The sequence below is a fragment of the Boleophthalmus pectinirostris genome, unplaced genomic scaffold (genome assembly GCF_026225935.1).
Source record: "Boleophthalmus pectinirostris isolate CB_2022bp ecotype Guang Dong unplaced genomic scaffold, ASM2622593v1 HiC_scaffold_10, whole genome shotgun sequence".
Taxonomy (NCBI): domain Eukaryota; kingdom Metazoa; phylum Chordata; class Actinopteri; order Gobiiformes; family Gobiidae; genus Boleophthalmus; species Boleophthalmus pectinirostris.
Genome location: NW_026570971.1, coordinates 30,738,694 through 30,754,653, shown reverse-complemented (window position 1 = coordinate 30,754,653; position 15,960 = coordinate 30,738,694). Strand labels below are relative to the sequence as shown.

At 37.9% G+C, this 15,960-nt stretch overlaps 1 protein-coding gene across 1 annotated transcript in view; it reads left to right on the top strand.

Annotated features, from left to right (window-relative positions):
* The first annotated feature begins 3,874 nt into the window (after window positions 1-3,874).
* LOC110163869 (ovarian cancer G-protein coupled receptor 1) overlaps window positions 3,875-15,960 on the top strand; it is a 75,139-nt gene continuing 63,053 nt past the window's right edge. Inside the window, exon 1 of the mRNA XM_055154302.1 lies at window positions 3,875-3,968. The gene's annotated coding sequence lies outside the window, so the exon portion shown is untranslated. The remainder of the gene's footprint in view (window positions 3,969-15,960) is intronic.

Sequence of the window (15,960 nt, the reverse complement as noted above, 5' to 3'; positions counted from 1 at the left end):
CTAAATCATCCCGAGTTTGCAGTGAACATTTAGTATGTGGAGCGCCAACAAAGCAAAACCCTGATCCCTCCGCTCAACCTTGATTATGAATTAAAAAATTCAACGCCAAAGCGAGAGGCACCAACTGTTCGCCAAGAAACACCTTCCACTGCAAAGACAAAGAGACCAAGACGTGATGTTGCTATAAAACCACAAGAACAAGAAAGTGCAGCTCGGCCTGTTTGTCTTCTGCACCTCTCACTTAACAAACAGGATCCTGCTTTGTTGGCGCTCCACATACAAAATGTTTGCTACAAACTCGGGATGATTTAGGCAGTCAAAGGTTTCCTTTTTCGTCTTTCCCATGTATCAATACTACCCATCGCCTTCGCCTTTCACTATTTTTCAATTCCGTTGGGAAGGGCAACAGTTTGAACAGAGGTTTGCAGTCACACACATCTGATTCCCTTTTGCATTTATGGAGTTTGCAAACCAATTTCTCGAGCCGTTTTCCACTGTTAGGATCCAACAACCACACAATTATGATGTCCGAATCCCAAAACTAAAATATGACTATATCAGAACCAGAAACAAAAGTGATATGGTTCAAAAGACTAGAAAAGATTGACTTTGTCAATAGACACATCCCACTGTAAAAACAAACATGGCGGTTTTTCAGAGGTCACTTTTTCAGAAAATCCTTCCCAGAATGAATTGCACAATGACCAGAAGTCTGAGATTCTTGATGCATGTATTACATGAGAATACAACAGATAGACACTAGTGCGCCCCCAAATGTTCAAATCATGTATCAGTTTTTATTTCTTTTGAATCAAACATATAAATCAAATATAATAATAATAGTATTAATTAAATTGCCTTTTAAACAAAAATACAAATGAATTATTATGAATTGTTAATTATATGCAAATATGTAATCCTTATGAAATGGATCTTACAATTACATTTATATAGCGTCTGTAGCGGCCAAAACTTGCTCTTCTATAAAAGAGTCCAAATCCTGTGTTCCTCAGTATTTATTGGCGTACCTTACAGCTGTCCAAAAATACACAGAATCAGCTCTCGGTGACGACGACGGTCAAAAGACTGTATACCTTCATGGTGTAACAACGGTGTGCACATTTTCCTCCTCTTTTACAGGACAGGTACTTGCATAAATTACCAATAGCGCCTCACAGTGGCAGGAGGTACAGACATGTAATAAGGCTCCAACAGCGTCTTTCAAGATCCCCAAAGCGCATGGACGGAACACCGCTGGGAAAATCTGGTGCCATAGGGGGGCGCCAGTCGCAGAAACTCATTGTTATTGTGTCCTTAGGCAAGACACTTCACCCACATTGCCTAGTATGAAAGTGGTGTGTGCGTGAGTGACGGTGGTGACTTCGCATCCATAAGATACTATTGCAACTGTGGCTACAAAAGGGTCTGCGTGTGGGGTGAGTAAATAATGATCTGTAAAAGCGTCTTTGTGACATATGTTTGTGAAAAGTGCAATATAAATAAAAACTTACTTACTTATTTGTGTGATGTTAAATAGTTCTAGAGTAAATCACCCCAGAGACATACTGTACACGTGTATTAGACTCACAGCCTGTGTGCTCTGCTCCCTCAGCTCTTCTGCTCTGAATAGACTGTTCCAGATCATTGGAAGATGGATCGCTTGAATAAACTCCATTTCCCAACAGGTCAGCAAAACACAAAAATAAAAGAGTTTGTGATTGTGCAGCTCCACGGTTATTTTTACATCTACATAGAATCATTATCTGGGCCTATACAGACTACAGGTGCTCACAGTGTTTACGGTTCAAACAAATGTGAAGGTCTCTGTTATTAAAGTGAGAAATGTTATTGTTATTTTAAAGGTGCATTGTGGTAGTCAGACTGACACCACCTAGTTCCTTCGCTCAATTTCAGTTCTGTCCAGTGATTAGGAGAGGAATCAAAATACTCTAGATGGTTCACAAAAACCCCAGAAGTGCGAGTTTGAGCACCTGCCAATCAGCGAAGAGCCAGACATTCTGTGTTGGCAATGATTCACGAGATTGAGAATTTAAAGCCGGAACAAAGAGAATGTTTGGTGAATTTCATCAAATGAAAAGACGTTATTGTCCTTCTTCTTACGGGATTTGGGAAAAGCTTAATATACCAGTTAGTCCTGTTAGTGGCACATTACACATGTCACGACCAAATAGCACAGATTGGTTAAATAATAATAAAAAAAAAAAATGTCTCAGGCAATGCCAAAATATCCATAAATTTAAGTTGTTATATAAACAGATGGTCTGGTCACAGTAGATGGAGAGTGGGTCATAATATTAGAACAATACTGCGTCTCTAGCGCTGGTTTATGTATTTGTTGTTTCTTACCATTGTCTGTATCCTTAACTTTACCATTGTTGGTGCACTTATGTTCTACTACCAAACTATAACAGTGACTCTCTGTCTGCATGTGTAAATAGTTCATATAGTTTAATTCAAAATGTCTGAAAAACGCAACAGAAGCTCATTGTGTTAGATTATGAAGAGTCAGGGTGGGATTAAATAAATTTTCTTCTTCCCACTCCTTTTTGGGTAAAATAGTAAATTATATATTTAATTTAATTTACTAATTAATAGTAAATAATAGTAATTTTTTTCATTTCTATTATGATTTCACTTACGTTATATGTTCCATTGTATATAAATGTAAATCTTTACTTGCCCAAAATAAATGCATAAATAAAATAAATAATAAAAAGTACCCGCCAACCATCGAACAAACGAATTGTAACACTGCAAGGTCAGACGGTTTCTACAAAGTGAAACCGGCTGATGAACCAGACTAGTATTGTGTAACTTTTCTGGTGGATTGTACATCTAATGCTTTAATCCATGGAGATGTTATTGCTTTGTCTGGAATGTTTCACAGTATATTAAACCTTTCTGTCTTCATGGAGACCAAACCAGATCAAGTTACGGGTCAGATCTGTGGAGAAGCAACACCACTCAAGTCAGAATGCCTGTTTTTTGAGCCATAAAACCAGTTTAATGTCATATTGTGGAACATTCAAGACAGAGCAAGGACATATCCATAGAAATAAGCAGGTCTCCAAACAAAACGTTACATAGTGCATCTTTAAATTGAGTCACTGTTCTTGAGCTAAAGGATTTAACACAAATACAGATTCCTCTCGGTTTCTGAGTCACTTGTTTCAAAATGGTGATTCATAGCCGCAGTAACGAGCAAAAAAGCAACAAAATAGAATCTCAAAATGTTTCTTATAGTTATTTCTATTTTAAGTAACAATTGCCAGTAAGACACACATTTTAGTTGTCTTCTTAAAGTTTCACTACGTAACTTTCTTAGTGGAGGGTCAGTCATCTGTTTATCTTTATGGAAATGTTATTGCTTTGCTTAGAAAGTTCCAGTGTGTGGCATTATTTTTACAGGACAGAACTGGAGAGAGGCAAGAATGCACGTTTTTGGAGCAATAAAACACCCAAAATTAAGTCAATTCTAGACAGAGATGAATTTAATGCCATACTGTGGAATATTCAAGTCAAAAGATAACTAAAACGTGCATCTTATTGGTAAAACTGTCCACAATTTAAACATTATTAAGTAAAAAGGGAACAGAGTAGAACTATTTACGCTGTAGTACATTAACATTAGAGTTTACACGTGGATTTCTATCATTATTTACTTCATAGTGTTTTCAAATCATTAACAAACTTCACACATTTCCATCCCTCTTTGAACCTGTTGCTTTTGGCCTCTCTTCAGAGGTCTTATTTTCTCTCAGACTCGCGTTAGTCACTTTCTGTGGCGCGGTGGGCGAGTGCGTAAGCGTGCGTCAGGAGGAAAGAGAGAAGCGAGGAGAGGAGAGAGGGAGGAGAGGAGAGGAGAGGAGAGAGGGGACTCGCGCTTCGCTTTGAGACACGAGTGGAGCGGATAGTTCAACGCAGACCTCCACCACGGACACTTAAAGGTAAGAAAAATCCCAAAAATGATCACTACTAAGCGCGCGTCAACTTGTGTTCTGTCCGCCTTTTTTGCGCGTAAAATTTGGAGTGCGAAAACGTGCTTGTTGTGTGTTTTTGCAAGAGGATGCCTGCACATTCCTAATAAGCCAGTTCATTTATTATTTACACCTGCATTATGTGTTGTCAATAGCGTGGCAGATTTAATGACATTTTCCGTCACTTAGACACGATTTAATGCGCAGCGGTGTTCACGGAGAGAGGCAGCGGTTACACTCGCGTTTGTCATAGATTCAACAAGGGTTAAAGAAGGACTAAACCAGGACTAAATCAGACAGGACTAAACGAGGGATAAAACTGCTGGATCCAAAAATACCAGGACTATTTTTAGGTGTTTTGTTGTGGTCTAATACAGGATTAATCTACAGGTTTAAAGTAAAACTAAAGCAAGATTAAACGTGCGCTAAAGTGGAATTAAACCACTTTAAACCAGGATTAAACCAGGACTAAACCAGGGCTAAACCAGGACTAAACCAGGACTAAACCAGGATTAACAGCTAATAGCTAGACCCAAGAAAACCAGGACTATTTTTAGGTATTTTGTTATGGTCTAATGTAGGACTAATCTATAGGTTTGAACTGGGATTAAAGTGGGACTAAAACATGTGCTCAAATGAAATTAAACCAAGATAAACCAGGACTAAACCAGGACTAAATCAGACAGGACTAAACAATGGATTAAACAGCTAAACTCAAGAAAACCAGGACTATTTTCAGGTATTTTGTTGTGGTCTAATACAAGACTAATCTACAGGTTTAAAGTAAAACTAAAGCAGGATTAAACGTGTGCTAAACTGGAATTAAACCACCATAAACCAGGACTAAACCAGGACTAATCCAGGACTAAACCAGGACTAAACCAGGACTAAATCAGGCAGGACTAAACAAGAGATAAAATGGCTAGACCCAAGAAAACCAAGACTTTTAGGTATTTTGTTATGGTCTAATAGAGGACTAATCTACAGGTTCGAACTAGGATTTATGCGGGACTAAAACATGTGCTCAAATGAAATTAAACCAAGATAAACCGGGACTAAACCAGGACTAAACCAGGACTAAACCAGGACTAAATCAGGACTAAACCAGGACTAAACCAGGCAGGATTAAATAAGAGATAAAACAGCTAGACTCAAGAAAACTAGGACTATTTTAAGAGATTTTGTTATGGTCTAATGCAGGACTAATCTACAGGTTCAAACTAGGATTACAGCAGGACTAAACTGGAATTAGACCAGGATAAATCAGGACTAAACCAGGACTAAACCAAGACTAACAGCTAACAGCTAGACCCAAGAGAACCAGGGCTATTTTTGGGTATTTTGTTGTGCACTGTTTTATATTGTTTTATAAATCTAATCTACAGGTTTGAACTAGGATTAAAGCAGGACTAAACATGCACTAAACTGGAATTAAATCAAGGTAAACCAGGACTAAACCAGGACTAAACCAGGCAGGACTAAACAAGGGATAAAATGGCTAGACCCAAGAAAACCAGGACTACTTTTATATATTTTGTTGTGCACTGTTTTATATTGTTTTAATGGGCTAATCTACAGGTTTGAACTAGGATTAAAGCGGGACTAAACATGCACTAAACTGGAATTAAACCAAGATAAACCAGGATTAAACCAGGACTAACTCAGGCAGGACTAAACAAAGGATTAAACAGCTAAACCCAAGTAAACCAGGACTATTTTTAGGTATTTTAATATTGTCTAATAGAGGACTAATCTACAGGTTCGAATGAGAGGGACTAAACATGCGCTAAACTGGGATTAAACCAAGATAAACCAGGACTAAACCAAGCAAGACTTAACTCTACTTAACTGGTAAACCCAAGAAAACCAGAACGATTTTTTTAGGTGTTTAATAAGGTCTAATCTACAGGTTCGAACTAGGACTAAAACTGGAATCCAGGACTAAACGAGATCTCAACTCGGACTGACTCAGTTTAATTTTAAAGGTGCACTGTGTAACTTTTCTAGTGGACTGTCTGCCACCTGCTGTCTCCATGGATATGTTATTGCTTTGCTGTAATGTTTCACAGAATGGCATTAACTTATCAGCTTTTATTCAACTTTAGATGTTTTTTTTAGATGCTGTAAAAATACGTAAGCGTCTTACTGTAAGCGTGGTCCACAGATCTGACCTGTAACTTGGACTGGTTATGTTACGTGCTTGTCTCCATGGAGATTGACAAGTTTAATGCCATACAAAGTTACAGAGTCCATCTTTAAACAGGCTGTCTCACTCTTATATTGTATTTGGCTGTTAAATTCACATCATGTAATATTCATAAACCCACAATGAGAGAAGTGAGCGGTGACTTTTAAACAGAGCACCTGTGGTTGTGTTTGGCTCTTCACCCTCACCCTGAAAACTGTGAAAACGCTGCAAAAAGAACAATATTTAAAAACAAAAATATGTTGCTGTGCAGTTTTCTTTTCCCATGTTTTTCAAAGTAAGCGTCCTATCAATCACCGGGCAAATCCCTCTGCACTGTGCACTATAAAACTGCCCCGTGCTCTGAATACAGATGCAATACAGTTCACATTTCTGATAAAACTGCGGAAGATATCAGAGAATATATTGTGGTGATGTTGCTCGAACTGCGCTGTAAAAATAGAAAGCAGTTCAGTTTTGTGTTTTTTTGTGTTCCAAATCTAGCCACAAGGGGGCAGAGTCAGAGCTTTCTTCACACCCAGACCTGGTCAAAGCCTTTTAACCAAAAAATAGACAAGTAAAAGCTTTTTCTTCATTTTGTTTCGATTTATTACACTGAAAAACATAGGTATACATTAGGGATGTAACAGTAATCGAAATATCGTGATATCGTATCATCAAAGTTCTCACAATAATATCGTGGACCATCACAATATATTGAATTACAAGTCTGTTCGCTTAAATTAAGAGTTATGGTGCAGCAAAAAAGACAGAGGGAACTACATAGACCATGATCCTTTTTTCCGTTTCAGTATAGACTACAAGAAGAAATAACAGTTCTAAGCACATTTAAGTCTTAGTTCTTTGGGTTAAGTCTTGTCACAGGCATTTTAAGACAAAAAGTGACATATTTTGTTTTGTAAAAATATCATACCGAGAGATTTGGATATTGTTACATCCCTAATCGTGAGCCTCCCCACCATATCGTGAGCTTTCCCACGATATCACAATAAATATCGTACTGTGACGATATTGTTCCGTGAGACTTGGATATGGTTACACCCCTAGTAAACATGCATTCTTACTCTAAGTGGGCTTGCATTTCCACAAACCTGACTCATGCTTTGTTGTTGTTGTTTCCATGGAAGTGTTGTTTCTTTCACTATAATCCTCCATAGTATTCCATAAAACATAACTATGTCCTTGGAGAACGTGTGGTGTGATATGGTGTTAATTTTTGTTTCCATGGAGTAGATGGTGGCAGGTAGATGATGTGCCACCTCCAGACAGAAAGTTCCATACTGTATCTTTAAATGGACAGAGTTGAGACGTCCAGCTGCTGCTCACATTTGTAAATCAGAAGTTGGAAGCTACTGATGCAATCCTCTGGGGAACAGGCTAAAAGTGTCACTGGAATTTCCAAAACACACTATTACATCTATCTATTTACTCTCATTTCACAGATCCTCTAACTCAGCGGCTCTTCAGCGGGGACGCACTGATCCAGCATTTTTAGTTCTGATACCGATATCGATACTTTGACTGTGTAACTTTTCTGGGGGTTTGAGGGCTTGAGGGTTTGTCAGATGCTTTTCTCCATGGAGATGTTATTGCTTTGTCTTGAATGTTTCACAGTATGGTAATAAATCTTTCTATCTTCATGGAGACCAAACCAGACAAAGTTACAGGTCAGATCTGTGGAGAGGCAACCCCGCTGTGCCTGTTTTTCTCTGTATTTTTGAAGCTATTTGTGGTACATTCCAGGCAGAGCAACGACCTTTACATAGAAACAAGCAGGTGACAGACCCTCAACCAAAAAGTTACATAGTGTAGCTTTAAGTATCATCATTGGTTAATATCAGATGATACTTAAAGCTACACTATGTCACCTGCTTGTCTCTATGTAAACATCATTTCTCTGCCTGGAATGTTCCACAAACAGCTCTACCTCACATTTATTCATTTACAGGTTGTTTTATAGCTCAAAAATACAGAGAAAAACAGGCACAGCGGGGTCGGCTCTCCACAGATCTGACCTGTAACTTTGTCTGGTTTGTCAAGTGTAAGGACAGAAAATGGCACTTATTTTCTTAAAACACAGTTATCTTATTATTAGTAGGGGTATATCCAAAGTCTCATGATATGATATCATCACAGTATGAACATCACGGTACAATATTTATTGCGATATCGTGGAAAAGCTCACAATATGGTGGGGAGGCTCAAGATTAGGGATGTAACAAATCTCTTGGTACAATAGTTTCACGATATAAATCTCACGGTATGATATTTATTGCGATATTTTGTGGAGGCTCTAAACAAAACTGTTAATATGTTACTTTTTCCTCTTAAAATGCCTGTGACAAGACTTAATCCAAACAACTAAGACTTAAAAGTGCTTAGAACTGTTATTTCTTCTTGTAGTCTGCACTGAAATGGAGCAAAGGATCATGGTCTATGTAGTTCCTTCTGTCTTTTTTAAGATATTGCTGCATCGTAACTCTTAATTTAAGCAAAGAGACTTGTAATTTGATATATTGTGATTGTCCACGATATTATTGTGAGAACTTTGACGATTCTGGTTATTGTTACATCCCTAATTACTAGGATTGTAACAATATCCAAATCTCACAGTATAATATTATCACGATATGCATCTCACGGTACGATATTTATTGCAATATTTTAAAGAGGCTGATATAATTGTAGATAGGACATGTTTTTGCTTTTGGAATACCTTGACAAGATTTTGGTGTGAATTATTTCCGTCATAATCCCAAAGATTCAAGTAAAAAACATCTCTTCATGTTGTCTGTGCTGAAATGAATCATGGGATATGTAGTTTCCAATGTTTTTAAGCTGTTGCTGCTATAAAACCCTGCATTTAAGCAAAGGAACTTGTGATTCGATATATTGTGACAGCCCACGATGATATTGTGAGACTTTTGATGATACAATATCACGATATTTCAGTTATTGTTACATCCCTAGAGATCCAACTGTTGCGTAACTGTTATTTATCCTTCAGATCACCACTGAACTTTGTATGAATAAAAGTTCAAACACTGATATAGTCCAAAATCAGCTTTATTCCATCAGATTTAAAGTTCAACCAGGATATCGCTGTAACTGATATCATAGAGCTGACAGTTTCAGTATCGGTACCAGTATCGGTATTGGTGCATCCTTACTCACTACTTACTAACTTTTCACACCACAACTAAGAAGAGATTTGTCTTTTCTGAGTACCACCAGATCCAAACCAGGACTATTCCAGGTCTAATTTAGAGCAAGTCCAGGTCTAAAAGTGGACGACATCATTCCCCCTGTAGTCCTAACCAAGAAATTATCCAAAAAAGTGGATTAAATAAAGTCTAAATTTAGCAAACCCACAAATTGAAGAGCTGTCCAAGGAGCACAGTTTCAGAAATACTGCTCTAACTGCCAAAACTGTCCTAAAATGAAGCTATTATAAACGAAAGCTCATTCTGACTTTCATCCAATCCAACTCCTAACCCCAAATCTATACTGTTTTACAATAATAATAAGACCTAAAATGTTACAGCCATCATAATATTTGGTTTTACAATCTCAGAAAGTGGAGGAAGTGCAGAATAATGAGAGATTTGTACAGCTGTGTTAGTGTGTGTGGTGTCTGTGGTTTGGACGATGTGGCAATGAACTATGGGAAATACTTGACAAGAGCTATAGATCTGAGCACGGATAAACAAAAGATCAAATGTACCTCAGAAAAACACAAACCAAAAACCAAACTAAACCAGGACTAAACAAGGACTAAACTAGGATTAGAGCAGGTCTGAAGCAGGAAAATGAATTAGACCTGGACTAAACAAAAACTGAGCCAGGACTAAACCAAAACTAAATCAGGACTAACTCAGGACTAAATCAGGATTAAATCAGGATTATAACAGGTCTAAACCAGGAAGATGAAAGAATCCAGGACCAGACTAAGACTGAAACATGACTAAGTAAGAATTAAACCAAGATTATAGCAGGTCTAAACCAAGAAAATGAATGAATCCAGGACCAGAGAGGGACTAAACCAGGATTAAACCAGGATTATAACAGGTCTAAACCACGAAAACAAATGAATCCAGGATTACACTGGAACTAAACTTGGACTAAACAAATACTGAGCCAGGACTAAATAAGAACTAAATCAGGATTATAGCACTATAGCAGGTCTAAACCAGGAAAACAAATGAATACAGGACCAGACTAAGACTAAAACAGGACTAAACAAGGACTGAACCAGGACTAAGTAAGAACTAAACCAGGACTGTAACAGGTCTGAACATGGAAAATGAATGAATGAATACAGGACCAGAATGAGATTAAACCAGGACTAAACAAGGATTGAGCCAGGACGAAGTAAAAACTAAACCAGGATTATAGCAGGTCTAAACCAATCAAATTAATCCAGGACCAGACTATGACTAAACCAGGACTAAACCAGAACTAAACCAAGATTCAAACAGGTCTGAACCAGGAAAACAAATAAATCCAGGACCAGACTGGGACTAAACCTGTACCAGGGAAGTAAACAGGGATTTTATCAGATCTAAACCATGCTCCCGATAAAATCCAAGTACAGGTCGGGACTAAACCAGGACCAAACAAGGACTGAGCCAGGAATATATTAGCCATAAATAAGGAGTATGCTCATCACTATAGACTAAAATAAACCAAGACTAGACCAGGACTAGACCAGGACTGAATCAGGATTAAACCAGGGCATAGCAGGTCTGAAGGAGGATTATTCTAAACCAGGACTAAACAAAAATAAATCCAGTGCTAGACAGGGAGTAAATTAGTTCTTAAAAACAAAACCTCGTATTAAAGCAGACGTAAACAAGGATTGAACCAGGACTAAACCTCAAGGACGTAACCAGAATGCATCCAAGACTACAGAGGACTGGACCAAGGCTAAACCAGGACTAAACTTGGACTAAACCAGGACTAAACTAGGACTAAACCAGGACTAAACCCGGACTAAACCAGGTCTAGACCAGGACTAAACTAATCTATTTTACATATGTGGTAAATGAGCAACTTTGAAATGATATACTTACCTTAAAAATACAGGCCAAATATGGAACAATCCAGGACTAAACCAGGACTAAACCAGGACTAAACCAGGACTAAACCAGGATTAAATCTGGACTAAACCAGGACTAAATCTGGAGGACTGAGCCAGGACTAAATCTGGATTTAACTAGGACTAAACCAGGACTAAAGCAGGACTAAACCAGGACTAAATCTGGACTAAATCAGGACTAACCCAGGTCTAAATCAGGACCAAACCAGGACTAAACCCGGACTAAATCTGGACTAAACCAGGACTAAATCTGGACCAAACCAGGACTCAACCAGGACTAAATCTGGACTAAACTAGGACTAAACCAGGACTAAACCAAGACTTAATGTAATAAAAGTGAGTGATGTTGTGTGATGAGAGCCTGTTGATTCCTTTTGACTAAATATTGACTCTGTGCTCATAAAGCAGATTTTTTTGTTGGCCTGGTTTTGGTCTGGTCCGGCCAAGGTGAGGCATTCATTCAAAAAGCAATGCATTTATAAATAGATCTTTCAACACGTAATTTCATCACCTTGAATCGCTTTTGGCCCTGAATTTGCACTTAAAGTTTTATTTTATTATTCTCGTTTACCCATGGGTTTCATAATGAGGAAGAATTAGAAACGTTGCCATAGCGATTAACATATCAAAACAAAATATCACTTCTTTCGAACGCTGAATAGTCCTCAAAATGTCACCCATGCAAGAAGGTGAAACTCATGAATTCATAAGATCTTTTTTGAGTTTCCATGGCAACGCATCTCCTATCTCGCGGTGTGCAGCAGTTTGTGTTTTGGTTTGTTTTAGCCCAGATGCCCTTCCTCTGGTGTAGTCCTGCTCAAAATATACACAAATGAGTGAAATATGACGAGAACTGTAGATTTGTTTTGGAAAATATCTCCCCCTGGTGGTGAAGAGGAGGAGATGGAGAGGATGAGGAGGCTGGTGGTTCTGCTGCTGCGGTGGTTATTGCAAATAGAGGAGGGTTTGTCGCTGAATTGGATGGAGGAGAGGAAAGAGAGTGCATTTATCTGAAGGATTTTAATTGAAAGGGTCCATATGACACTATTTTCTGATTTTCTGATCCATGTTATAATGTTACCTCCTCAAAAACAGACCTGGAGTTGTGTTTTGTTTCCTCCACACATTTGAGAAATCCTGTTTTTTTGTTTGTCTACATCTCCAAAGATCAAAATGCTCTGTTTGTTTGAGAAAAGAACTCAGTCTAAATATGCAGGATTTGTGTGTTAAAGGGATAGTTTGGAATTTTGGACACAGGACCTCATTTCCTAGTGAGTCAGAGTGTTGGAGACGTGTGGAGACACTTTTTGAAATATTCCATCCAGTCCTTGTATTTGTAGAGGTCACTGGTGCTAGGCTAGTGCATGTCAATGGCCATAGTTCTCCTGCCACTAAAAACAGTCTTACCCACTCCACAAAACACCCAAAGCAAATCTATTATTACACCAGACTGTCCATGTAAATGTCTGTGTTGATAGCATAATGTTTGAAATAATACTAACCTTGCATCGCATGAATCATTGCGTGTTGAAGGACTATTTTCTCATATATCAATCCGCCACTGCCAAGCTTTCTATCAGGAAGTACAACTCACTGCTGCTGCTCAGACATAAATCCTTCAAATGCGAGGCTGGTTTTACTTCTAAAATTATTCAATCAACAAAGACATTCACATGGACAGTCTGGTGTAATTATAGATTTGTTTCTGGTGTTTTGTGGAGTGAGTGAGACTGTTTTTAGTGGCAGGATAACTATGGCCATTGACATGCACTAGCCTAGCACCAGCGACCTCTGCAAATACAAGGACTGGATGGAATATTTCAAAAAGTGTCTCCACACGTTTCCAACACTCTGACTCACTAGGAAATGAGGCCCTATGTCCAAAATTCCGAACTGTCCCTTTAAACATGTGTGAATGAAACAAACACAACTCCAGGTATGTTTTGATGAGGTAACACAAAGCTGAACAAATGCATAGCACACTCAGATGGCCGATATCCAAAAGCTTTTTTATATTTATATAACGTTTTGGCAAAAAAAGCCTTTGTCAGACATTTTTCTTGCTTTGGACCACAGTACAGTAAAGCAAGAAAAATATCTGACGAAGGCTTTTTTCGCCGATATGTTATGTAAAAAATAAAAAAAAGCTTTTGGACATCGGCCATGTGAGTGTGCTATACATTTTTTCACTTTTGTCGTGCTGCTCCTTGCGTTTGCACTTCTACAAGGACGTTGGTGTGCGTTTTCTATTTCGTTTGAGGAGGTAGCGACATTATAACATGACTAAAAGCTCACAAGAATCAATTTTTAACCATGCCACCAAGAAAATAACAAAACTGATTTACTGATTCACTGATTTGATAAAAGATCTACAAAAACAGTGAGTATCGTCTTATCTGTATTAAAATGTCACAGATCTCTAAGTCAGAAAAGACATTGGTGCCCTCTTTGCACACCGCCTCAAAATTGTCTTCCAAACTGAGTGAGCTGTCAATCACAGAGCCCAGATATCTGTAGCTTTGCACTGGCTCCTCACTCTGTCCCAGGATAATGGTGGCCTCTGGTCTGTCCTTGTTCCTCGAAAAGTCAATAGTCTTTGGTTTTGACAGGTTTAATGCAGTACTGTGGGATATTCAAGGCAAAGCGATAACACTATGAAGACAAAAAAGTTACATAGTGCAACTTTAAAGCAGAGTTATTATGTTCAATCAATTTTTGTAGCTTTCTACCATGTTAACATTGTTCCCTCATCAAAAACATGCCTGAAGAGTTTTTAGATATCATCCATGCATGTCTGAGTAATTTAGTGATCTCTCTCGCCCATATGTCTGCGTCGGTCATGCACAATTCTCCATAAATATACAAAAACATGATACTAAACTGTACACAACAACATGACAAACCTGATGTGGTGCAGTAGTTTCATTAGCGGGATGCACGCTGATTGTGTTGTGATAGCGCTCTGAAGGGGGAGTGGCAAAGGGAGGGGAGACTCAGAGCATTAAAAACAAAAGTGAAAGTTGTAGAACATGTTAATACAGTAAATGTAGCATTTTCTTATCATTAAAGGTGTAAATATATTATGCATTAACAGTTAATACCCCACATGCTCTTTAAAGGTACTATGCAGTAGGGGTGTGCAAAAATATCAAAATATCGATATATCGTATAGTTTAATGTGATGATACAGTATCAATATCGGGGACTGCTGTATCGATATATCGCCAAGAGTATTTTTTTGTATATTTTACTACATTATTTTGTTACTGCTACAGTTTTGTTGCTTGTTCAGAGGAAGGAAACTTGTTCATGCGACACATTTGACATTTTCACTGTTTTGATGATTAAAATGTTTGTGTTTCATATTCACTTTGCACAAGAAGTGGTTTAACAAAGACTTAGTATCACAGCCATGATTTTGCCTTTTTTTTTTTATTGAACCGTATCAAATCGATTTGAAATATATTGTATTGAACCGAAACTGTACTGTATCCAGATATGTATCGTATCATGGCCTGTGTATCGAGGTACGTATCGTATCGACAACTTCTTAATGATACCCAGCCCTACTATGCAGACGTAGGGACTTACAAATCATGACTTGGACTCGAGTCAGACTTGAGTCACTATTTTTAGGACTTGAGACTTGACTTGATAAAACAGACAAAGACTTGGTACTCGACTTGGACTTGAAGGTCAGTGACTTGGGACGTGACTCAGACTTGAGCCCTGTGACTTGAGAAGACTTGATGCTTCTTCTAAAAAAAAAAAATGTTTTTAGAAAATACTTGTCTCTTTACAGTTGATAAATGTGGTGCTTAATGTTACAGGAACAAACTGGAACATGTCCCTCCCACTTCTCTGTTACTTTGGATGTAATAAAGTATTGTGAGATGATATTCTCAAATGTACTACAGTAATATACAGTATAATACAGTATTATACAGTACAATACAGTAAAACAGAGGGAAGAACAGGCAACATGATCCTTCCATTTCAGTGCAGATGACCTGATAAAATAACTGTTATTAAGCACTTTTAAATCTGAATTCTTTCTATTTTGACCTTAATGATTCACACTTGTCAAAACATTTAAAAAGGAAAAACTTGGATTTCTACAACTCTTATATAAATACTCCTCATATATAAATATATCATGACTTTTTAAGTGCAATTTGATTTAAAATTCACACAAATTGCACAAATCTAAGCTATATTTGATACTTTGGTTTAAAGACTTGAACTGACTTGAAGCTCAAAGCAGTCGACTTGGACTTGACTTGGACTTATGGGCCAGTGACTTAAGACTTGACCTGGACGTTCCTGTATTTGACTTGGACTTGACTCGGACTTGAGGTCAAAGATTTAAGACTTACTTGAAACTTGCAAAACAAGGACTTGGTCCCACCTCTAGTACTATGTTACACAAAACTGACTCATGTGAACGTTTAACTGTGTTATAATGTTGTTACCTCCTCAAAAACAGACCCGGAGTTGTTTTTTTTTTTGTTTGTTTGTTTGTTTCATTCACGCATGTTTGAGTAACCTTGCATTATTTGTCTGTCTACAAGCTCGAAATGCTCTGTTCACCCTTGTGATGTCATGTAGTGGTAGTTTTCAACTGTAACAGCTCCTTTTACCTTTATCTTGTTCAGGTT